Source organism: Rhinatrema bivittatum, chromosome 4 (assembly GCF_901001135.1).
Source record: "Rhinatrema bivittatum chromosome 4, aRhiBiv1.1, whole genome shotgun sequence".
NCBI lineage: Eukaryota > Metazoa > Chordata > Amphibia > Gymnophiona > Rhinatrematidae > Rhinatrema > Rhinatrema bivittatum.
The window spans coordinates 75,821,797-75,838,599 of NC_042618.1; the positions used below are offsets into that span (position 1 = coordinate 75,821,797).

At 42.0% G+C, this 16,803-nt stretch overlaps 1 protein-coding gene across 1 annotated transcript in view; it reads right to left on the reverse strand.

Moving 5' to 3' along the window:
- KLHDC1 (kelch domain containing 1) overlaps window positions 1-16,803 on the reverse strand; it is a 300,634-nt gene that overhangs the window by 263,414 nt on the left and 20,417 nt on the right. The gene's annotated exons all lie outside the window — the stretch shown is intronic.

Genomic DNA, 16,803 nt, shown 5'->3' on the forward strand with positions numbered 1-16,803 from the left:
AATGCACTAAGTACTTCTAATACAAAATGGGAAAAATTTTCAACAGGCCCTTAATAAGTGAAGCAAGCATCAACAGGTTTCAGTTTTCTATATTTTGATTGGGAAAGTGAGTATGACTGTTATTCAATGAATGCCATCGTGTTTTTATTGAACTTTAAAAATAAATGCAAAGAAATTTTCTGTACTCTGGGCAAGTTTGAAATCAAAGCAAGCAGTAAATAAAGTAAATGTATGGTGATAATATTGAAAGAAACTAACTCCTTTTTAGTTTTGTAGTTTATAAAACCTGTACAACTCAGTATTTGTCAACAGAATGAACAAAAAATCTTTTATATCATATCTTGGACAATTTCAGCAAAGAATAAGCCACAAACAGAACATCTTACTTGCTGAAATACTGGACTTAGCACAAATGCTTTGCTTCTGCACAAATAAATATGTTAACATTTTAAAAGATAAGACAATACTTAATACAATGTAAATTTTTGACATGTCTCATAATATTAGAGTAGTATTATTGACTCTTTCACTCAGATAGATTCACACTCCCAAGAGTTAATTAAATAAAAATGACCAAAAAAAGTAAAATGTCAAAAGCCTAAAGAAGGAATGGAAGGAAATACCTGACCCCAGCTATTACAATTCTCATACTGGATTTTCTAATTAAACTAAAACTTTAAAAAACTGACTTCAATTAAAAACTATTTCTAAATTGCTGCAGTGAACATGCTATTTATGTCTGAGATTCTTACTGGTGTGATAATGGACTTTTGATATAAACAGAAAGTAGAGCGTCAGTTGGCCGGAAAGCAGGAATTCAGTCCCATATTCCACATCACAACCATACCTTTTAGGATAAGAACATAAGAAATTCCATGCTGAGTTAGACCAAGGTCCATTGAGCCCAGCATTCTGTCTCCAACAGTGGCCGGTCCAGGTCACAAGTACACGGCAGATCTCAAAAAGTAGACCCCTTTCCTATTACTCCCAGCGATAGCTTTCCCAAGTCTATCTGGCTAATAATGTTTTATGGACATTTCCTCTGGGAACCTGTTCACACTTTCTTTAAATCCTTGACCACGTCCTTAGGCAACTGATTCCACAGTTTAATTGTGCACTGGCTGAAAAAGTTCTGTCTATGGTTTGTTTTAAATCTGCTAGTTGTTAATTTCATTGCATGTCCCCTTGTTTTAGTATTATTTGAAAGGGAGTATAATAGTGATCTGATGAAGAGAGAATAAGTCTTGAAAAGTCACAGATGTATTAAGTTAGTCCAATAAAAAGGTATTGTTTACATCTTGTTTGTAGACCCTTAATTCTGCATATCCAAATGGACTAACCCGGCAAACACAATTCTTTGCTTAATGAATTGTATGAAATTTAAATTGCTGGAAGCCATCTTGAGCATTCTGTAAAGCAGCGGTTCCTAACCTTTTTTATGTTGTGACACACCCCGCATAGATTCTGTTTGTCGCAACACACCATCACCATACCTCTCCTCACCCACCCCCTGGCATAATCACTTTCCCTCCTTCCCCCCATTCACTGGCTTCACTATCTTCTTTTTCCTCCCTCCACCCCCGCATGCTCTGGTTTAATAACTTTCCCTTCTCTCTCCTATCCACACCAATTTGGCATCATCACTTTCCCTTCCCTTCCCAACCCCAACCCCCCAGCATCACTATTTTCCTTTTCTTTCTGGCATCATCACTTTCCCTTCTCTTCCCTCCGCACCATCACCTTTTCTTCGCCTTCTCCCACCCATACCTGGGATCACCACTTGGCATCGATTTCTCCCTACACCCAATTACTTCCAGCTGGCAAGGCAAATCAGGTTAGCAGCACTTCTTACCTGCTGCTGCCTCCTCCTCTGCAAGGTTCTCTCTGAGGCTGAAGCCATAAAGGGCCCCACAGCCTCCTGAGACCCACTGGCCTCACACAGTTTTGACTTTAGAGGGAAAATAGCAGAGTAGGAAGCAGCAGCAAGTAAAATATCCTGCTTGCTGACTCCTCTTGCTGGATGGAGGCAATCAAGCAGGGAACAGGGGAAGAGAGAGAAGGCTTTTCTGCCAGTAGTGGCAGTTATGACCCCCATCTTTATCTTCTCTCTGTGGGTGGCACAAATTTTGAGACACTCCTGAGCTTCTCCTGCAGCATACTAACAAGCCACGGCATACAGTTTGGGAACCTATGCTGTAAGGAATGTAAAGGTGGGATATTAAGTGCAAACAGAAATATATATGAGCTATAGTGAGCAGAGACATGACATCAATTTATTTCAGAGGAAACCCATTATCCTCCCCTGTATAAAATATGCAGTTGTTTGCTTGGTGATGTTTTTCTGTCTTAGTGCTGCTGCATCTACATGCAAATGTAACAACCTTCACTCTATGCCAACCGACTCTCCTGACGCATATTACTCCCTCCCTCTGCCCATACTGACCATCACGCTCACTCCGCGCATAATATGCAGTTGTGGTTTTTGTTGATTTAAATGTTATATGTTTGTTTTAATTTCTTCCTTTTTAAATCTCTTTTGTTTTTGATATTGGTTTATGTTTCATGTGATGTGGGTGCGAAGAGCCCTATTAAAATCATGGCCTGTGATGGACAGTAGTGAAAAGGCAGTGAAATACTTTTTGGCATGTAACACAAGGAGTCATTACTCTTGTTCTCCAAAATTTTTGATTTTTTGATCATAAGTAGTTTTATAAATACTCAATAAGTATTCTATAAAATTTTTGCTTACATTTTGTGCATTGCTTTGGCTAAACAGATGCCACAGAAGAGAAGATGCTAGATAAAAATGCTGCATAAGCTAGAAAATTACTGGGCCACAGTGTTATAGAGTTATGTTTAGAATATACCAAAAAAACAAGTATCCTGTAATGTGAACCGTATCTTCAATGTGCTGTCATCAAACAAAATTTCAAAAAATGTATTGTATTTTACTTTGAATTTGTAACCGCATCAGCAAGCCAGACAACGGCAGTGAATACACTTGCCGTCCGGACTACTCGTCATTTGCGGCAAGGTGGTAAATCAACTGTTTTTGTATCAGCTAGGTGTAACTGCAAATGCCTTCTAAGTCCCGTTTAGAAATAATATGCATCATATGCCCCAAAATGTCAAACAATGACACCCGACAACGGCCGGTGTTTCGCGATGAAAATCGCTTCCTCAGGAGTAATTTATGTAAACATTGTCACGGCAGATGCTATAGAAACAGAAAAGGACAAAAACGAATTTTACAAGCTGATGGAATCAAAGTGGATACTTAGCTTTGCATGAGTGCAGCATCACAGACCTTTCCGATGGACACGAATGTCTCTGAAGTTTATTCAGCAACTCGGGACAGAAGAACCCTGGACGCCTTAGATCTTTAAAAAAGCCAGCGCTTTCCTGCACGTGATGACGTCATCACGGTGCTGCCGTCAAACAAGCGGTCTTAATGAAAACTAATTTGTAAATGAAATCGATGTTAATCACATAATGAGCCTGACGGCTCTGCAAATCGCTATGCTGGATATTCAAGGCTGTCAAAAAAGAGAGATAATAGTCATTCACAGAAAGACTTGTAATTCTAATGCGGAGTTGAGCCCATCAGGCTCTACTGTTTGCAGACGGTGAATCCATCGCTGTTCTGCACGTAAGAGGCAATTTCATCGCCTCTTACGATGCCTCTTAACATCGATTTCATTTACAAATTAGTTTTCATTAAGACCGCTTGTTTGACGGCAGCACCGTGATGACGTCATCACGTGCAGGAAAGCGCGGGCTTTTTTAAAGATCTAAGGCGTCCAGGGTTCTTCTGTCCCGAGTTGCTGAATAAACTTCAGAGACATTCGTGTCCATCGGAAAGGTCTGTGATGCTGCACTCATGCAAAGCTAAGTATCCACTTTGATTTCATCAGCTTGTAAAATTCGTTTTTGTCCTTTTCTGTTTCTATAGCATCTGCCGTGACAATGTTTACATAAATTACTCCTGAGGAAGCGATTTTCATCGCGAAACACCGGCCGTTGTCAGGTGTCATTGTTTGACATTTCGGGGCATATGATGCATATTATTTCTAAACGGGACTTAGAAGGCATTTGCAGTTACACCTAGCTGATACAAAAACAGTTGATTTACCACCTTGCCGCAAATGACGAGTAGTCCGGACGGCAAGTGTATTCACTGCCGTTGTCTGGCTTGCTGATGCGGTTACAAATTCAAAGTAAAATACAATACATTTTTTGAAATTTTGTTTGATGACAGCACATTGAAGATACGGTTCACATTACAGGATACTTGTTTTTTTGGTTGTATACGATTTGATTGACAAAACAAGTGCTTTGGTTCTTTATTTTTTGGCTTAGAATATACCAAAGCCATGCTGACACTTCAGCCTAGCTGCAAGCTTATAGATAGCATTTGCATACTGAGCAAGAATGAATTTACATTTAGCCACTTAGATTAATTTTTTTAATTAAATAGCCAGTCACAGAAATGTTGACAATTGTGGAATCCAGTAATTGGTTTAGGGGTTGGAGATGTGAAGAAACAGAAACCCTTTATAATGCCTTATTATCAGTAAAATCACCTGAGAGAGAGCTCCATACTCCTGTCTTGCATGGCACTCTGTCAGTCTCTTTCTCCATAAGGTATACTTTATTATATTATTTGTAGCATTTAATAAAAAAGGATTTTTCTCCTCAGCTGCTAGCTCTAAGCATTTCTTGAACCTCAACATATGACACAGGAAAATGTGGGAGAGGTTCTGGAAGCCAAATTTAGGATTTTAGGTAGGAAGCTGAAATCCAGAACCTCCAGGGTGGCATTCTCTGAAATGCTTCCTGTTCCAGTGCAGGTCCCCAAAGGCAGGCAGAGCTCCAGAGTTTCAATGCGTGGATGAGACGATGGTGCAGGGAAGAGGGATTCAGCTTTGTAAGGAACTGGGGAAACTTTTGGGGAAAGGGGAGACTTTTCCGAAAGGACAGGCTCCACCTTAACCAGAGTGGAACCAAGCTGCTGGCACTAACTTTCAAAAAGGAGATAGAGCAGCTTTTAAACTAGAACAAGGGGGAAAGCCGACAGTCACTCAGCAGTGCATGGTTCGGAGAAATGTATCCTTGAAGGATACTAATGAAACAGGAGAGTTAGGGCATCCCAACAGAGAGGTTCCATCAAAAGCAAACATAGTTCATATGCCTATATGTAAAAAATCACCAAAGCTAATGATTACCGAATTATCCCAAACAACTGAAAAGCAGGTTGCTAAAACAAGCAAAAGCCACACTTTGAAATGTCTGTATGCCAATGCCAGAAGTCTAAGAAGTAATTTGGGAGAGTTAGAGTGTTTAGCAGCAAATGATGAGATTGACATAATTGGCATCACAGAGACTTGGTGGAAGGAGGATAACCAATGGGACAGTGCTATATCAGGGTACAAATTATATCGCAATGATAGGGAGGATCAACTTGGTGGGGGTGTGGCACTTTATGTCCGGGAGGGTATAGAGTCCAACAGGATAAAGATCATACAAGAGAGTAAATGCTCAGTAGAATCTATATGGGTAGAAATCCCATGTGTGTTGGGTAAGAGTATAGTGATAGGAGTATACTTCCGTCCACCTGGACAAAATGGTCAGACAGATGATGAAATGCTAAGAGAAATCAGGGAAGCAAACCAATTTGGCAGTGCAATAATAATGGGAGATTTCAATTACCCCAATATTGACTGGGTAAATGTAACATCAGAACTTGCTAGAGACATAAAGTTCCTGGATGTAATAAATGACTGCTTCATGGAGCAATTGGTTCAGGAACCTACAAGAGAGGGAGCTATTTTAGATTTAATTCTTAGTGGAACGCAAGATTTGGTGAAAGAAGTAACGGTGGTGGGGCCACTTGGCAACAGTGATCATAACATAATCAAATTTAAACTAATAACTGGAAGGGGGACAATAAGTAAATCTGCAGCTCTAACACTAAATTTTAAAAAGGGAAACTTTGATAAAATGAGGAAAATAGTTAGAAAAAAACTGAAAGGTGCAGCTGCAAAGGTTAAAAGTGTTCAACAGGCTTGGACATTGTTTAAAAATACAATCCTAGAGGCGCAGTCCATATGTATTCTGCGCATTAAGAAAGGTGGAAGGAAGGCAAAACGATTACCGTCATGGTTAAAAGGTGAGGTGAAAGAGGCTATTTTAGCCAAAAAAACATCCTTCAAAAATTGGAAGAAGGCTCCATCTGAAGAAAATAGGATAAAACATAAGCATTGTCAAGGTAAGTGTAAAACATTGATAAGACAGGCGAAGAGAGAATTTGAAATGAAGTTGGCCATAGAGGCAAAAACTCATAATAAAAACTTTTAAAAATATATCCAAAGCAAGAAAACTGTGAGGGAGTCGGTTGGACCATTAGATGACAGAGGGGTTAAAGGGGCTCTTAGGGAAGATAAGGCCATTGCAGAAAGACTAAATTAATTCTTTGCCTCCGTGTTTACTAATGAGGATGTTGGGGAGATACCAGTTCCGGAGATGGTTTTCAGGGGTGATGACTCAGACGAACTGAACGAAATCACTGTGAACCTGGAAGATGTAGTAGGCCAGATTGACAAACTAAAGAGTAGCAAATCACCTGGACCGGATGGTATGCATCCTAGGGTTCTGAAGGAACTCAAAAATGAAATTTCTGATCTATTAGTTAAAATTTGTAACCTATCATTAAAATCATCCATTGTACCTGAAGACTGGAGGGTGGCCAATGTAACCCCAATATTTAAAAAAGGCTCCAGGGGCGATCTGGGTAATTATAGACCAGTGAGCCTGACTTCAGTGCCGGGAAAAATAGTGGAAACTATTCTCAAGATCAAAATTGTAGAGCATATAGAAAGACATGATTTAATGCAGTGGTTCTCAACCCTGTCCTGGGGACCCCCCCAGCCAGTCGGGTTTTCAGGATACCCACAATGAATATGCATGAAAGAAAATTTGCATGTTATGGAGGCAGTGTATGCAAATGTTCTCTCATGCATATTCATTGTGGGTATCCTGAAAACCCGACTGGCTGGGGGGGTCCCCAGGACAGGGTTGAGAACCACTGATTTAATGGGACACAGTCAACATGGATTTACCCAAGGGAAGTCTTGCCTAACAAATCTGCTTCATTTTTTTGAAGGGGTTAATAAACATGTGGATAAAGGTGAACCGGTAGATGTAGTGTATTTGGATTTTCAGAAGGCGTTTGACAAAGTCCCTCATGAGAGGCTTCTATGAAAACTAAAAAGTCATGGGATAGGAGGCGATGTCCTTTCGTGGATTACAAACTGGTTAAAAGACAGGAAACAGAGAGTAGGATTAAATGGTCAATATTCTCAGTGGAAAAGGGTAAACAGTGGAGTACCACAGGGATCTGTATTGGGACCGGTGCTTTTCAATATATACCGTATTTTTCGCTCCATAAGACGCACCTGACCATAAGACGCACCTAGGATTCAGAGGGGGAAAATTAAAAAAAAAAAAAAATTGTGCTAAACCGGATCTGCGTCTGGGCGTCTTATGGAGCAAATTAGGGGAGTGCATAGCTTTTTTTTTTTCTCCCCATTTTGTTTTCGGGTCTGGGGAGGGCCATTTCGGTCCACTCCCCAGATCAGAAAACTTTTTTCTCTGGGAACCCCTCCCCCCCCCCAAAAAAACCCCATCCCACACTTTAACAACCCCCACCCTCCTGACTCCCCCAAGACCTGCCGCCTTAATTTACCACAACCCCCCACCCTCCTGACCCCCCCCCCAAGACCTGCCGACTTAATTTACCGCGACCCCCCCCAAGACCTGCCGACTTAATTTACCGCAACCCCTGAGACTATGTCACTGAGACCGACCGCTGCTATTGGTCGGTCTCAGTGACATAGTGAGGGCAAAGGGCCGTCGGCGCCATTTTGATTACTGGCAGCCGACGGCCCATGCCCAGGAGATCGTTCCCGGACCGCTCCTGGACCCCCGCTGGACCACCAGGGACGTTTGGCAGGTCTTGGGGGGGTCAGGAGGATGGGGGGTTGCGGTAAATTAAGTCGGCAGGTCTTGGGGGGTCAGGAGGGTGGGGGGTTGCGGTAAACTAAGTCGGCAGGTCTTGGGGGAGTCAGGAGGGGGGGTTGTTAGATTTTTGTTTGTTTTTTTTATATTCGCTCCATAAGACGCACATACATTTCCCCCCCACTTTTGGGGGAAAAAAAGTGCGTCTTATGGAGCGAAAAATACGGTATATAAATGATCTGGAAAGGAATACGACGAGTGAGGTTATCAAATTTGCGGATGATACAAAATTATTCAGAGTAGTTAAATCACAGGCAGACTGTGATACATTACAGAGGGACCTTGCAAGACTGGAAGATTGGGCATCCAAATGGCAGATGAAATTTAATGTGGACAAGTGCAAGGTGTTGCACATAGGGAAAAATAACTCTTGCTGTAGTTACACGATGTTAGGTTCCTTATTAGGAGCTACCACCCAGGAAAAAGATCTAGGCATCATAGTGGATAACACTTTAAAATCGTCGGCTCAGTGTACTGCAGCAGTCAAAAAAGCAAATAGAATGTTAGGAATTATTAGGAAGGGAATGGTTAACAGAACAGAAAATGTCATAATGCCTCTGTATCGCTCCATGGTGAGACCGCATCTTGAATACTGTGTACAATTCTGGTCGCCGCATCTCAAAAAAGATAAAGTTGCGATGGAGAAAGTACAGAGAAGGGCAACCAAAATGATAAAGGGGATGGAACAGCTCCCCTATGAGGAAAGGCTGAAGAGGTTAGGGCTGTTCAGCTTGGAGAAGAGACGGCTGAGGGGGGATATGATAGAGGTCTTTAAGATCATGAGAGGTCTTGAACGAGTAGATGTGACTCGGTTATTTACACTTTCGAATAATAGAAGGACTAGGGGGCATTCCATGAAGTTAGCAAGTAACACATTTAAGACTAATCGGAGAAAATTCTTTTTCACTCAACGCACAATAAAGCTCTGGAATTTGTTGCCAGAGAAGGTAGTTAGTGCAGTTAGTGTAGCTGGGTTCAAAAAAGGTTTGGATAAGTTCTTGGAGAAGTCCATTAATGGCTATTAATCAATTATACTTAGGGAATAGCCACTGCTATTAATTGCAGCAGTAGCATGGGTTCTTCTTAGTGTTTGGGTAATTGCCAGGTTCTTGTGGCCTGGATTTTGGCCTCTGTTGGAAACAGGATGCTGGGCTTGATGGACCCTTGGTCTGTCCCAGCATGGTAATTTCTTATGTTCTTATGTTCTTATAACCCACCTAGTACATCATGTGTCAGCTTGCCAGAATATGCAAACTTTAAAAAAAATAATCATGGCACAGCCTGCATGCCATGTCTACTGACTCTCCCAAACTGTACTGCTCACTCCCTCTGCACAAACTGACTCCACTACGCTCATGCTGCACATAATGATCCCGGCACAGCACTCATTCTGTACCTACTGATTTTGGCACATTCTGCTCCCTCCCTCTGCACATATGGACTGCTCCTCTTACTCACTCTGAGCACTGGAGTCGGGGCTGTGGCCTATGATTGGGGAGGCCATGCCTGCTTGTCATTTTGTGATAGACTCTTTCAGCTAGTAAAATAACTGAGGTGAAAAAATATTTAGAAAACATAGGCTCCAACCAAAATTTATGTCGGTGTATTTTTATCCTTTATATTGTTCTCTATTCTCCCTCTCCTCCAAACACTCTCCTACCTGCAGGAAACCTTTCTACCTCCTTTTAGGCACTCATCCCCCAACCCCATTTTCCTCCTTCCAGGAATTCTCCACTCCCCTTCCTTTCTAGCTTCTTCCCCTCTACCCTCCTTGCAAGCATTCTTCTTAACCCATCCCTCCCTTTTTATTCCTTAATCTGTTGGTATTCGCCTTCTCCACAGCTTAGCAATAGGACCCCACCAGGGGTAGCCCCTCTGTGATTTCATTTATCTGGTTCTACCAGCTCCAGCCGCCACAATTCCCACACCCCAGCCCAGGCCCCACCAACATCTATTCCATTGAGCACCAGGCACCCTATTTTAGGCACTTGGGCATTCTGGCACCTGCGATTTTTCCTAGTCCTTTATATAAATGATAATGGATATTTTGTAATTTGCAGAGTTTCTCATTTCCAGAGAATAGCCTGGCAGCAAAAAGGGATATACAAGAGTTCAACATGAGTGCCGTAAACTATGCCTGGGAATTCAGTACAGCAATGAAGTTAGATTGTAATGTGGAAAGGGGTGAGGAGGGCAGAATATACGCTTAGGAAGGGTAATTTTTAAAATGACTTCTTTGGGTAAAATAGTGCTTTACCTATAGAAATGGCCCTTTAGAACAGTGGTTCTCAACCTTTTTTCTGTCGGGACACACCTGACAGATGGTTCTCACATGCATGACACACTGAACCCATGATCGTCACGGGGCTAGATGTAAAAGTACAGTTTGCATTCACGGGAACCCCCCTGACCCACAATAATGGACGTAAAGCAGAATTACGACATTCCCCATACAACTCACCCTACAAAAAAGATATTCTGGTTCTGGTTGTCATCTCAGTAACAGCAACTCAAACTCCTTCTACTACCAGGCTCAATAGCCCTACTTATGAAAAGACAGCAGTCTTGAGAAAACACAACAAATAAGACTGATACAAACACTTACATGCTAGTAAAATATCTCACCTCAGTAACACACACAGAACCAACCTAACATACTTCCAGGATCTGCAGTTATGCACATAAACTAATCCACACACAGTTACACCTGTATTATGGAATACACTCAAACAGGAGCAACCCTGTCTATGAAAAGGCAACACTACAAATATTAAATCAGTCCCTAAACACCAATACACCTCCAATTAGGAAAACAGAACTAGCAAGCAGCTATAGATCCCCACACAGAAATAATTGTAAAACTATAATAATAATCAGAATAAATGTTTCAAAACAGCTATGAACAGAATAACATCCAACAATTAAAAACTCATAAAAACTATTAAAAATTCTCCATACACCAATAAAATATTTAAAAAAAAACAGACATATCACATAATATTAAATAATTAAAATGGCAATCAAGAAAAATAAACTTAAAAAGCCACCTTTACTTACTGCCTCCAGCAGCTCTCCTACTCCTGTCCTCTTCCATGCAGGCCGTAGCACACACCAGAAGCAGCAGTAGTGGCTAAGCTCTATACTCATGGTCCTCTTTCTTAGGGCCCATGACCAGTCTCTGTCTCTCACACACACACCATACCAGTCACACCCCCATGACCAGTTTCTGTCTCTCACACACCAATCATCTCCCAACCAGTCTTTGACACACACACACCAGTCACCTTCCTGAACAGTTTCTCTCAAGCCATACACACACACAGGCTTCCCACTCCTGTGTTCTATCTAACATATACGGGCTTCTCACTCCCATACTGTGTCTCCCACATACCCAGGTTTCTCACTCCCATGCTCACTCTCTCCACATGCACAGGCTTCTCATTCCCATAATCACTTTCTCTCTCTTACACACATATACACCAGTCTCTCTCTCATTCCCATGCTCGCTCTCTCCACATGCACAGGCTTCTCATTCCCTTACTCACTTTCTTTCTCTCACATACATACACCCCAGTATCTCTCTCTCACACACCATCACTTTACCAACCAGTCTCTCTCTCCTGCATGCACACACACACACAGGTTTCCCACTCCCATGCTCTCTCTCACATATACAGGCTTCTCACTCCCATGCTCTCTCTCACATATATACAGGCTTCTCACTCCCATGCCTTCTTTCCACAACACCAGGCTTCTTACTCCCATGCTTTCTCACATACCCAGATTTCTCACTTCCATGCTTTTTCTCTCTCTCATACACACACACACGTCACCTCCCTGACCAATCTCTCACTCTCTCACACACACTCCAGCCATCTCCCTGACCAGTCACTTTTATTGTCTCTCACATATAACACATCACCTCTCTGATCAGTTCCTCTCAATCACACACATGCTCTCTCTCACACACTTACACACATGCTCTCAATCAAATACATGCTCTCAATTACACACATGCTCTCAATCACACAGGCTGGCTGTCTTCTCTCTCTCACTCACTTCCTCCTCCCCCCCCCCCCCCCACCGAGGCACAAATGGTAGCTGCAGCAGCCTCCTCCAGCCCAAGAAAGAAGAATCCCATTGTCTGCGGGATACTGCTGTCTCCTTTGCCGATTGCCGGCTGCTTTGATTGCTCCGGGCCACACTACTGCTTGGGGGCCAATACTGCTGCTGCCGCTACTTTTCCATGCAGCATGGCTCTTTTTCCTTCCCGCGCACTGCACTGCGTATCACTTCCTGTTCTGGGGCAGGCGTGGGAAGAAGAAAAGTCCAGCCGCAGGAGCCACAGCTTCCTCTAACACCGCTGCCGTTCCCATTGGGCTTGAACGTGCTGTTAGCCCGGTGGCAACGGCAGCAGGGAAGAAAGAGCAGTGGGAGAGACCGGGAGCACGCGACACACCTGCCGGTGCTTGGCAACACATTGGTGTGTTGCGACACACCGGTTGAGAAGCGCTACTTTAGAAAACTACAAGACTGATATGTGCATCAAACTGCATGCATACACACTATGGGCCAAATTTTAAAAAGCCTGCACGCACAAAAACCAGGGAATACGTGCCGAAGTGCCAGGCTATGAGAAAAGGGCAGGCCAGGGGGCGAGGTGGGAGTCAACCGGGACAGCGGCCGGCACGAGTAACTTGTTTCTGCTCATCTGAGCATGTAAGTTTAAAAACAAACAAAGAAAAAGCTAGGTAGGTAAGGGTTAGTGGTCAGGGAGGAGAGGAGAGGGGAAAAGGTAGGAAGAATAGCTAGGAGGATAGGAAAGTTCACTCCCAGTCCGCTCCTTAATCAGAGGGAACTGGGAAAAAGTGGGATAGCATCACTTCGCGTATTTAGAAAAATCTTCCCCCTGCGCGCGCAAGCAGGGCACCCGCGCGCACGTGTGTACGCAGATATAAAATCAGGCACATGCACGAAGGCATTGGATTTTATAACATGCACGCATATCATAAAATCAGCGTATCCATGTGTGCGCGCCGGGACCCTTTAATGTGTGTACTTTTTTGCATAAAAGAGAGACACATTCTAGAGGGTGGATTAAGGACTCACGCACATATTTTTTGATTTTTATAAACTATGTACATAAATTATCTCAGCAAACCTACATGCACCAAATAGCACGGGTAACTGTGTGCACATAGATTTCCCAGGATAATTTTCAAAGTGGATTTAATGTATGTAAGTTTGCTTTGAAAACTGATGTAATTTATGTGCATATCTGCCAGCTAACTTATTTATTTATTTATTTATTTAACATCTCTTTTATACCGATATCCGTTCGCACATCGCATCGGTTCACAATAAACAAAAACTTTTGGGCGGTGCCCTTACATGTAACAGATAACTTAGTGAACTAGGAAAAATACAATTAACTTTTGGGAGGAGCCCTTACATATAACAAACATCAATGGGTAGATGCAAAGCAATATATATGTAACTATAACTATATACATGAGAGTGCACAGTACAAAATCAGCGGACATAAGGCGTTCATAACAAAATGACATTGTAAAATTCACAGGGGGGTTTTATGTAATAGGGGGTGACATGGGGTAGGCTTGTTGAAAGAGCCAGGTTTTAAGTTTCTTTTTGAAAGTGGGGATATATGTCTCCATGCGAATATCATGGGGCAGGGAGTTCCATATGGTGGGGCCGGCAAGAGAAAAGGCTCTGTTTATAGTAGAGGAGAGTTTAAAAGATTTGATAGATTGGGCACGAAGTGTTCCTTGGAGGGCTGGGCGGGTAGGTCTCTTGGAGGTGCTGTTACTAATTTACCTTCTAAATAAAATAAATGGGAATGTTTGATTACGTGAAAACCTTCTCTTAGTAGTGTGAAATATATATGTATATTTTAATTTAAAGTCTTACAATTTGCTATCTCCACTGCGCTATGCACATCATGCTCTGTTTTATTTTTTTACTTACTTTCCAAAACAATTTCCCCAGAACTCTGAAAAGGTGTGAGCTAAAAATAAATATATAAATAATTTTAATACTGCTTTCAAAAGAACCAACCATATTTGTAGCCAAGTTTTAGGACCCGATTCACTCAGGGGATTTTGTTGTTCATTCTTTGACTATGGAAAAAAAAAAAGCTTACTAAATAAGCTTGGCAAATTTGCAGTTATGTGCATAAGGGACCAGGTATTCAGAGCATAGCAATGCCTTTCGGACTTTTTTCATTTAATTTTCATTACAATCTGCACAATCAAATAGGTTGATAGGTTTCCCTAATGCTATAACACTTTGTATCCAAATTATTTTTCTCCTGGCCATGTGTTCTTCTGATGATATGTTCCTCCCTAATAGCTCTTACACCCTCTACCCCTACCGGGGCCTAAGAGTTATTAGGGAGGGAACACATGAACCCTGGTGCACACTTACTTCCAAATGATGGATACAAAATATTTTTGTTTTATTGAATTTCACCTCATTAAGCGAAGTCATTTAGCAATAACGTTCTCTGAACATAGACGTTTGCCAGTCACACAAGTGGATCACTTGACTGCCCTCAGTACTAAGCAGTCAGAATCTTCCATAGCTTTTTGGAAAAGGCAAAAAGTCTTTCACTGCCCAGGTGCAGTAGTTTTTAAGCTGTGTTGAGCAGCACTGTTCTAGTCAACCTAGAAACAACTTGAAGTTACAAAAATAGATCCTAGGACGGATGGAGTTGGACTCTACCACTCAAAGAAACCATGGAGAATGGACAGATTAAACCTACTATTTGTTGGGAGGCTGTATATAGACAATAATGGGGAAATACAAAAGAGACAGATAATTTAATGCACCAAGAGGTGTTGAGGGGATTAACGCCGGGACCCTGATGCAACTGAGAAAATACCCTAGTGACTCACCTGTACAGTTCCACCTCAAAAAGTGACAACAGCATCAGAATTGGCCTTGTACGGGAGTGGATGTCCTCTACAAGTCTTTGGAGATCCCTCTTGAAGGTCTCAAATTGGATCTCTATAGACTAGTGAGGCATAGTCCATGCTGGGAGGCACAGTTCATCTTCAGATGAGGATGCAATGGATAATGGAGAACCTTTCAGAGCTGTCCATCAAAGAGCCATGTTGATGGACTATGATCTCCACTTGAGACTTGACACAAACTATGCTGGGCTCTTTTCTCGAGAATTAGGAGCCATGGACTCAGTTCATCCAGAGGGAGCTGATTTCTCTTGACTCCTGGGCCTTTCTTCGTACTAAGTACCCAAAAACGTTTAGGATATTTTCTTTGTGGCCTAGTCATCAGTAGATTCTTTGGCTTCGTAGTTCCTGCGTGGGGCCTCTGAAGCCAGCTTTGATGAGCTGGACTTAAAATTAGTTGACAAGGATCAGAGCCTATGCTTCCAGGTCTGAACTGCTCTATTCAACATTTTTATGCAGATATCACAACCAGAATCATTGTGGTTTTGTCCCTAAGACTTGTAGCAAACTTTGTGATGGTCTGTTATGGAAATCTTGTCCCACTTGAAGCTGCTACCTTGCAACTCAGACATAGGGGGTCATTTTCTAAAGGGATCGCAAGTGAAAAGGTGCGGAGTTGGGGCAGCATCAGGGCGGACTCTGCAACAACTTTGCTGCCGGCGAAAAGGTAGGATATCTTATCGCTGCCGGTAGCGCGCCCAATAGCACCACCTTTTACGATGGTGCTATTGGGTGCAAAAGCCGGCAGCGATCGCACCGCAGAGGTGTGATCGCTGCCGGCTTTCGCAGGCCCACTCCCCGCCCCCCCCCCGTTACCACCGAATTCACAGAGCCGCACTACTTTAGAAAATCCGGCCCAAAGTGAGCAAAACTGATGAACAACAAAATTTCCTTTTGATAGGAGACAGTACAAAGATTAGAAAAACTTGTCTGGATGGCCTGCTGATGCAAATGCACTTAAGTTAAAATAAATAATGTAGGCCTGCTCAGCAGAATCAACACAAAATAAATTAATGTAAGAAATGACAAATATCTATATAAGACAATGCTATCGGGTTTGCAAGAAAAAACAGAAAAGAAAGAACTTCTAAAGAGAATTATGGGGCTGCAGGAAGAAAAATGTGACCATCAGTTTCAGTGGGCAAATATGAATTGAGCAAAGCTGAAGGGTGGTAATTACCATGCATGGGCAGTGAAAGGCTTTTGCTTTTTCCAGAATGCTCTGAAAGATTATGTCTATTTGGTACAGAGCATGGTTACATAACCTACTTGTGTGAACTTATGTGACTCAGTGAACCTATTTGTCTTCAGGTGGAAGATTAATTTTAGTACTAGATATCCAGTGGGCAACAATCTTTAATTGGATATTTACAAAGTACATCTCCACCTTTTGAGCATCTTAACCATCATAAATGTTATTGATCAGTTTTCATCACTTCAAATGTACATTACTAATTAATGTCAATAAGAATCTGAGGGAGAGCAGAATATTTCCAGGCCTTGAATCTCAGTGAAAATGTCCTTTCCCAAACTCCACCTACCTCCCAATCAAGCTAATATGTCTCCTTTGGTAATGACTATTCCTCAAATCTGGCTTTTATCAAGCAGTTTATAGTCAGAGAAACTAACTTTTTAATATTATTTAGTATGGACTTTGGAATATGCAATAAAGAGGACTGGTCCCTCCCAAAATATACTGAACTACAATACTTTTTACAGAAAATAGAACAAAAAATTA